Here is a 9,368-nt window from a genome sequence, read left to right as displayed (position 1 = left end):
ATATAATAGTTTACGTACAATACATAAAATATTCATGTAAGGTCATACTAAAATACCACAGCCAGTAGTGAAGGTTAACTTATTTTAGTGAATAAAAGTTCATTTTAATCATAAAAATGTAATAAAATCACTAAAAATCATTAAAATGAACAATAAATTTCCATAAATCATAAAAATGACATAAAAACATTTTAGGACCAGAATATATAACATGCATGGTGATTTCGTGACTCATACTTATAAATCACAAATTTTTAGTTTTATATGTTAAGTTTTTAACTCGGAAAAACAATAACCGATTATGCATGCAACATCCTTATGCTCTGATACCACTTGTTAGGTTTATTTACCTTTTATTAGACTCCCCTAATAGTGAACTAATTAACTTCTTAATTATTTGTTCTTTAGATGTAGTGCATGCATAACAAATAAATGATTTATAAGAAAAACAATGTCCCTTACATTGTTAGTTTCGGTTTTGTGGGCACAAGTAAGGTCTCCTACCTTCACTTATTCTTGAGCTATGATACTCCAAAGACTTCAAATATAGAAGCCACTCCTCTTGATTGCACCCAAGATTATCCATTATCCCACTAAATAATATTTGCTAGATATTTGTTTAGTAGTTTACCTTAAAATTGATTACTAATACTCATATATTACACTAATAATATTAGTAATTTTATTTGAACAATCTGATCATGATTTCTCTAATTTTGGAGAAAGATGAACAAAGTATGAGAGAGTTTGCATCTATTTTTAATGGACAAGCATAAAGAGAATAATAAAGAACAAAAGTTGTCCTTGTATGTGTGTAGGTGTACCGGATTTGGGAGAGGTAGAGGAACAATATATGGTCCTTCACTTTTTCTTTTGGTCTTCTCAAAACCTTAGGCATGTAAGGCTAGTAGGTATAGGCATCATTATTTTATTTTAATCACATAAAATAAAATAACCACAACCCACTAACACCACCTCCATTTCGGTTCACTCACATAATATGGACCACCATTTTATTTTGTCAATTTGTCATTTGTCACACAATATGTCACATGTAGCATGTTACATGTTATTAATTAATTTAATGCATATTTATCACATAAATATCATTATATATAAATTAATTAAATTACATACAACAATTGAGTATTGATACTTGATCATATAAATAAAATGGTTCATTTAATTATAATTCACAGCATCTTGTAATTATAGTTAACCATTCATTCTTATCTCTATTGTTTCTCAAACAATAAGCAATTTTAGTAATAAAGCATTTTTATTACTAAAATAAATCTTATTTAATCCCATTACAATAAGATATAAATATTCTCTTTCACAAATTAAATTGTTCAATTTTAAGGAATTGATTAACTTGTATCGTCATACAATTAATTAATCAACTTTACAGATAAGGGCATCATCCTTTAGGTGTGACCTTAAGGGATCAACTGACCACCACCGTCCCACGACAATAACGTCAAACTCTAGCAAGCCAATTGTCACCGATTAATGTTGATCAGTTGACTATATAATTGAATCATCCCTTACGTATTCTTTATATGAGATTTATTTATGATATTAAATCATGTGATCGCACTATTTTTGAGGACACATTTTCCAACACATACTGCTACACGGTCATGGCTTTCGGCCTCATCAACGCCGGGGCAACCTATCAAAGAACCGTTACCACTCTCCTACATGATATGATGCACAAGGAGGTAGAGGAATATGTCGATGACATGATCGTCAAATCAAAAGAACGGGACTACCACATCAGCGCCCTTCGGAAATTCTTCGCTCATCTGCGGAAGTACAACATGAGACTAAATCCTCAGCAATGTGCATTCGGGGTCACCTCCGGAAAGCTCCTGGGACATGTCGTAAGCAAAAGAGGCATTGAGATTGATCCAAAAAAAAATAAAAGCCCTTCAACAAATGCCTCGGCCTAAGAAAGAAAAGGAGATTCGGGGATTTCTCGGTCAAGTTCAGTACATCAGCTGCTTCATAGCCAAGCTCACCATGATTTGTGAACCAATCTACAAGAAACGTCGCGCCTCCGATCATATTGATTGGGACGATGACTGCCAAAAGGCCTTCGACAGGATAAAGAAAATCCTATCCAAACCTCTTGTCCTCATGCCACCTCAATAAGGAATTCCCTTATCCCTATACCGGACTGTCACCGACACAGCCATGGGAGAAATGCTAGCACAAACAGTCGATGGCGAAGAACGAGCCATCTACTACGTCAGCAAAAAGTTCATCGAGTATGAGACAAGATACACCCAATTGCAAATGAAATCCCTTGCCCTAGTATGGTCACTAAAGAAGCGGCGACACTACATGCTCAGTTACATGGTTCACATCTACTGCAAGATGTACTCGGTCAAATACATCTTCGAAAAACCCGTACTAAACGGAAGGCTGTCTAGATGGACGCTCATGCTATCCAAATTTGATCTCAAGTTCGTGCCCCTCAAGGTTATCAACGGAAGAGAAATCGCCGATTTCCTAGCGGAAAATCCCGTCAACGAGGATCCAACGACCGACGCATGGTCACTTCCTGACAAAGACATCCTTGTGCCGACACCAACGCATGGGACCTATACTTCGATGGTGCATCTAACCTGAGAGGCTTCGGGGTAGAAATCCTTCTAATTTCACCCGAAGGAGAACATGTTCCGATCTCAGTCAAACTAGACTTCGTCGTCACCAACAATGCCGCCGAATATGAAGCATGCCTCATCGGCCTACAAGCAGCCATAACACTTGGCATCAAGAGACTGAGGGTCCACGACGATTCCTCACTCATCATCAATTAGGTGATGGATCATGGAAGATCCGAAGCGACAACTTAGCACCCTACCGAGCAAAAATAATTAAAAGGTCGAGTTCTTCGACCAGGTCAACTACTTCCACTTCCCACGAGAGGAAAATCAATTTGCAGATACCCTGGAAAAACTTGCCACGCTCGTCAACATACCTGAAAACATGACATCGATGCCCCTATGTGTTAAGAGAAGGAGCTAGCCATCTCACATTTGCGCCATGAACGACGAGGAAACCCATGATGAACCTTCGTACTATGTCATCCTTAACTACAAAACCAAAAACGAATTCCCTTCCAAACTCTGATACAAGAGGATAAAGAGACATCCGTTTACCTGCCGTGATGAACCAAGAACAATTATAAAAAAGAACACCCAAGGGATTCTCCTCCTTTGCATTGACCATCACAAAGCTAAAAAAGTCATGGGAGAGATCCACGACGGAGAATGTGGCCCCCACATGAGCGCGACGATGCTGACTTGAAAAATCATGCGATTAGGCTGCTACTGGACCACCATGTAAGCCGATTGCCGCAACTAAGTCAAACATTGCCACAATTGCCAAATCTTCACCAACATACAACACATACCACCATCCCTTTTATACACCATGACATCACCCTGGCTTTTCTCGACCTGGGGCATTGATATCATCAGGAAAGTCAACCCGATAGGCACAAAAGTGCATTGCTTCATCCTCGTCGCCATCGACTACTTCACTAAATGGGTGGAAGCGCAGTCCTATGCAATCTTGACCGCCAAACAAGTGGCCAAGTTCATCCAAGACAACATCATCTGCGATCAAGGCTCTCACTTCCGGGCGGAAACACAAGCCTTGCTGGACAAATACAAGATCAAACCACATCGATCATCTCCCTACCGTCCCCAAACCAACGGAGCGGTGGAGGTAGCAAACAAAACTTTAATCACCATTATCAAGAAAATGCAAGATAATTACCGCGATTGACCGAGCCAACTCCCATTCGCTCTCTGGGGATACCGAACCTCCATTCGAACACCGACATGAGCCACACCCTTCTACCTAGCATACGGTATGGAGGCGGTTCAGCCAGTAGAGTTAGAGGTTCAATCTCTACGCATCCTACTGGAGAGTCAGGTTCCTGAGGCAGAATGGACCCGTCGAAGGATCGAACAACTTACGCTTCTAGACGAACGATGACTCAACACCTTGCACAATGTCTAGTTATACCAACGACGTATACAACGAGAATTCAACAAAAGGGTTAAACCCGGGAACATCAAAGAAGGTGACTTGGTCCTCAAGTTGGTTCGAGGACCATTAGCCGTGGATCCGAGGCGAAAATTCAACCCAATTGGGCCGGGTCATACCTGGTCAAGAAAATACTTTCGGGGGGCGCAGTAAGACTGAGTGACTTAGATGGGAAGGATTTTACAAACCCGACCAACCTGGACCAACTCAAGAAATACTACCCTTGAACCTTAGCGACCAACAACATCACCCTAGGTTTACAACTAGCAACCACCATAACCCTTTCAAGTCAAGTTCCTCAACGCATTCTGATTTGAAATTGCATGTTTTATCGAGTCTAAGTTGCGACACCTTGCCCGTTTCGAATGTCCTTTGATCTCTCAAAGGCAACATCCATTTGCACTCAAACCAAAACACCTGAACTACAAGCATGGTTTTATTTCACCTTATCAGGTTGATACGTAGGTAGTTCATTCTTAGACAAGAGGGATACAACCACAAAACCCAAATAAATAAACAAAAACATTTCGAACTACAATCATAGTTTGATTTCACCTTTTCAGGTGGATACGTAGGCAGTCCTCTCTTACGCAAGAAAGATACAACAATCCCCATAATCAAAATAATACATCCCCAAAAAAATCATCGCCCATATCAACTCAAAAAAAAAAGAGAAAAGGGAAAAACATTCCCTTTCCCACAAAAATACAAAGAAAGAAGCCTTTCTCCTTTCCACAAAATCCTATTTCCCAAGTGCAATGTTTAAGACAATTCAAGCCAAATTGCCTTTTCAAAATAGATGGAAGAAACAAACGTTGATGACTCTTTTAACACAAGCAATCCTCTTTTTTAGTTAATAATGAGAAGGATTACAAATTCAACAACAAATATAGCTCGGCAAGTCTACAACTTGTCAAAGCTAAGGTGTCGACTAAGACACATCACATAACAAAACTAGCACAAAACACACAATACATAGCTAGTACAATATAATAAAAATCACAACACTAGTACAACTTAATAATAAAATGGGTAATGGATATATTCATTCTTTCATTTTACCCTTGCCTTTTCCCACGGGGTACATCTTCCCCTTGTTCTTCTTGTTGGCTCGCCTAGCATGAACTTCCTCTTTGGAACGGATCCTCAACCGATCAACAACGGCGACAGCCTCCGGTCTCTTGCATGACTCCAGACTCGGTCCAAGACGAGTCCACACGCGGCCCACTACCTCTTTGGGACCCGAGCTTCTCCTCTTTGGTGGCCTCATCACATCTAGGCTAGCTCCATCAACAAAATCATCAAAGAAGGCACGGTTGGCCTTGACTTGTGTTGATAAGAGCCAACATATCCACACCATGAGGAGCAAGGAGAAAGTTGACTTGACTTGTCAACAAGCCTAACATTGAACATAACTTCTCCTTATAACACAACCGAGTCGGAGGAAGCACCGGAACACAACCCGGCCACCCACCAATGGTACCTACTTCTTCGGCAAGAGGACAAATTTCGCCTTTCGGGGAAAACGAAAATATGATGTTTCGAATCCCAAAACCGAGAGCATGCTTCAAGAAACGAGGATTTCACCTTGACTTGACGAAGCACCAAAAATTGGCCAACTCCCATGACAACGAGTGGATACTTATCGGGAGGCGACAAATCTTGACACCATTGTCGCAACACATTTTTGAAAGCATCCATGAATAATTTTGTGGAAGAAGAAGAAATGATTTTGTAGAGATATTTTTCGTGTTTCGGATGATGAAACAATGAAGCACAAACGTCCCTATTTATGCAAAACAATTAGCGCCTTTTTCCGAAAAAAGGGATGCCGACTTCTATTGCCGGTAGGCTCGCGCCTCTTTGGGTTGTTCCTCATGATTTCCACCTTGAATTGTCCCTTTCAAGTTGTGTTTCTTCCTGACACCTCAAACCTCCCGCCACAAGACTCGCGCCTCTTCGGGCATATCTAAGATGCTTTGTGTTTTCTCACACTCACATTTCCTCAATTTCGCGTTTTACGAAATCCGACACGGTTTCCATGACGCAACTTTGAACATACGGGGTTTTTCTCTTCTTTTTTTTGGGGGAAAGACTAGTCGCCCCAATCCGCGACGGATCGTTTCCATGTGAGTCGAAATTCCGAAAATTTTTCGCTTTTTCACATTTTCCACAAAAATCGAAAATTGATAACACGACGTCAGTTTTCTTCAAAATATTCAAGCTCTCGCAAATCCGAGTCTTGATCTCACAAAAATCCACCAAATACACTCACAAAAATATGTTTTAAAATTCACCCCTGGGGGTTTGAGTTTTGATTTTTCGAGTTACGAATTAATTCCAACAAATTTCGATGCAATTTAATTCAAAACACGAGTTAATTGTTCAAATTTTCAAATCAATTTCTTTTGAAAAATCCAAACGTGGCGAATTGTTGCGGAATTTTCAAAACTATCATTTCAAATTTCAATTTTAACTTCGAGTCATCTTGATTAAATTTTGTTTTCAATCAAACGCTTTTTTTTCGTGTTTACGTTTATGCGTATGTGCTAACTGTTGCCTGTTTTCTACACTAACGATACAGGAACTAGTGCGAAGAAAAGGAGAACTAACAGCCGAATATTGGAGTATGTGTCCTCAACAATAGTGCGATCACATGTTTAAACCTCATATTAAGAATACGTAAGGTATGATTCATCATATAGTCAACTGATTGTCATTAATCGGTAATAATTGGCTAACAAGAGTTTAACATTATTGTCGTTTGACGGTGGTGATCAGTTGATCCCTTAATGTCACACCTAAAGGACAATTTCTTTAATGGACAAATTGATTAATTGTATGATGATACAAGTTAATAAATTCCTTAAAATTGAACAATTCAATTGTGAGAGAGATTATTTATATCTTATTCTAATGGGATTAAATAAGATTTATTTTAGTAATTGAAATACTTTATTACTAAAATTGTTTATTGTTTGAGAAACAATAGAGATAAGAATGAATGGTTAATTATAATTACAAGATGTTGTGAATTATAATTATGTGACCCATTTTATTTACGTGATCAAGTATCTGTAGATACCTCATTTCTGCACCTCCCGCAAACCACCCGGTGATGATTGGGCCGCATGTTTGGTATACGGAATGATTTATGACAGTTCGTAAGTTTATCGTCAAGTGATCGCTCAAACACTTGTGTCTACCTCATAGTCGTCATCTACGCGCCAATACGGTCGTTTTGACAGTAATTAAAGTACATTTGGAGTCCGGGTCAAAAACCGTCTTCATTTTCTAATAACCGTTTTAAATGCCGAGTCAAAATGTTCTAGAATATTCCGGATATTTCTATTCCATATTTTCCAATCTTTTGATCTTTGGTAAAATATATCCCGAAATTATCATATAAAATATTAAGTAAACAAGATTAATCCGCTATTCCATAATAGAAACACGGAAATCTTTCTTCCGCAGGAGGAAACCACTGAGGAAAAGACGCAGAAGGTGCTGCGCCTCTTCCAAGAGATGTAGTGCCTGATGCGCCTCTTCCTCAATCCTTTTCTGCGTATTTTTCGTATCTTTTCGAGATTCATTTCCAAAGTTTCTCCGAAACCCTAACTTTCGTCGTGTGATTAGTATAAATAGAGACCTTCGGTCTCACATATTTCTCATGCGAGTGTCCGCCCTTCTCTTCTCCCTTTGCATTCTAGACCACGTTCTTACTTTCTGGCGTCTACGTGCTTGAACTTTCGACTACGTAAGCTCGGATTTTTCTGAGTACCAGCCTCGTTTTGCATGACCGACCAACTTGACCAACTCCACATCAATCAACATTAATCAATCTTATTCGTTTTCCTCTTAGAGGGCACTTTCGTCGTACATTTGAGTCGAGCATCACTAAACGTTAACTTAGTCAATCTCGTTTCGTCAAACATGTAAGTCTGAGGGTGTAAATCCTTCTTTTATTATTGTTCTTTATTTTTATAGTCATTATTGTAAGATTTATGTTGAAAATACTCTTGAAACCAATTTATAAAACCTTATTTCAAACCGTTTTTTCGGATTATCAGGAGACAAACGTCGAGAAAGGACGCAACAACTGTTGCGCCTCTTCGAAGGGACGCAGCACCTGCTGCGCCTCTTCCTGAGGCTGCTGCAGTTCCTGCTTCCTTTCTTCTTCCTTCATCTTTTGTTCGTCCTATTGTTTTTGCTTTGTTATCAATTGTTCTTATTTCTTTCAACATAATAATTTGAGTATGATAATTTTAACATGTTAATTATTATTAATTAATTCATCTTTCAAAATCCCGACTTAAATCCCTTACAATTCATATTTGCGGGTTTTCGTCATTAAAATCAATTCGGGTTTTTAGAGGTTTGATTTATCCATATTGAGTCTCTGGAATTCATCGTTGATATATCTTCATCTGTTATTTTATCGTCACCATCATTAGTTCGTCATTAATAACCTGTTTAACCTAATTAATTTGTCTTATTTTGTTTAATCCGTTTTTAACCTTTTAATCTTGTAAATAATTCGTTCTAATCAATTTTATCCATGTTTTACTGTTTTTTATGACCTAATCACATCTAAATAATCTGATAATCACTTCCATCCGAGTCAAATAATATTCGACATAAATCAATAAATCCGATGTAATTATTATAATTTTCTTTTATATTGTATTTCTTTTATCGTATTATTTGTATGTCTCTCACATGTAATTGATCTTAAATTCTACTTTGACATTAATGTATGTTAAATTACGTGTTCACCAACTTAGTATTAATTCTCACATGCTAGGATTAAAATAATGGATGTTGCATTGCATGCATATAACCTTCAACATATCGAGTATAGATGACTTCCCTAATCATTAGTAGAGGCCGCTATCGAGGCGGGTTGGATTAGGTGTTCGATCAAAAGAGCTTCCTAATACGTACCCTCACCCCTTACTCCAGATCTCTGTGAACACCCGTGTTCATTGGAATCCACGTGAGTCATTCTATACATAGAATGCTAAGGGTAACGAGTTCTTAGTGTTCATGTCACTACTTGGTGTCTTGACATGACACGAGGTATTCGAAAGGTTTCCAATTTTCCACAATAAATTGGTGGCGACTCCACAAATGCACAGAAAAGCTTGCTCGCTTTTTGCCCCCGTGGGCCCGCGTCCACAGTTTGGCGACTCCGCTGGGGAGTAATACACTTACGTGTAGCCAAGGATGAAACTTGAAAAAGGTTAGGGAATAGTTTGTACGAGACAATTTTCGGTTTTCATAACTCGGTCTTCTTAGATCGT

The sequence above is a fragment of the Silene latifolia genome, chromosome 8 (assembly GCF_048544455.1).
Source record: "Silene latifolia isolate original U9 population chromosome 8, ASM4854445v1, whole genome shotgun sequence".
NCBI lineage: Eukaryota > Viridiplantae > Streptophyta > Magnoliopsida > Caryophyllales > Caryophyllaceae > Silene > Silene latifolia.
Note: the sequence above shows the minus strand (reverse complement) of the source record.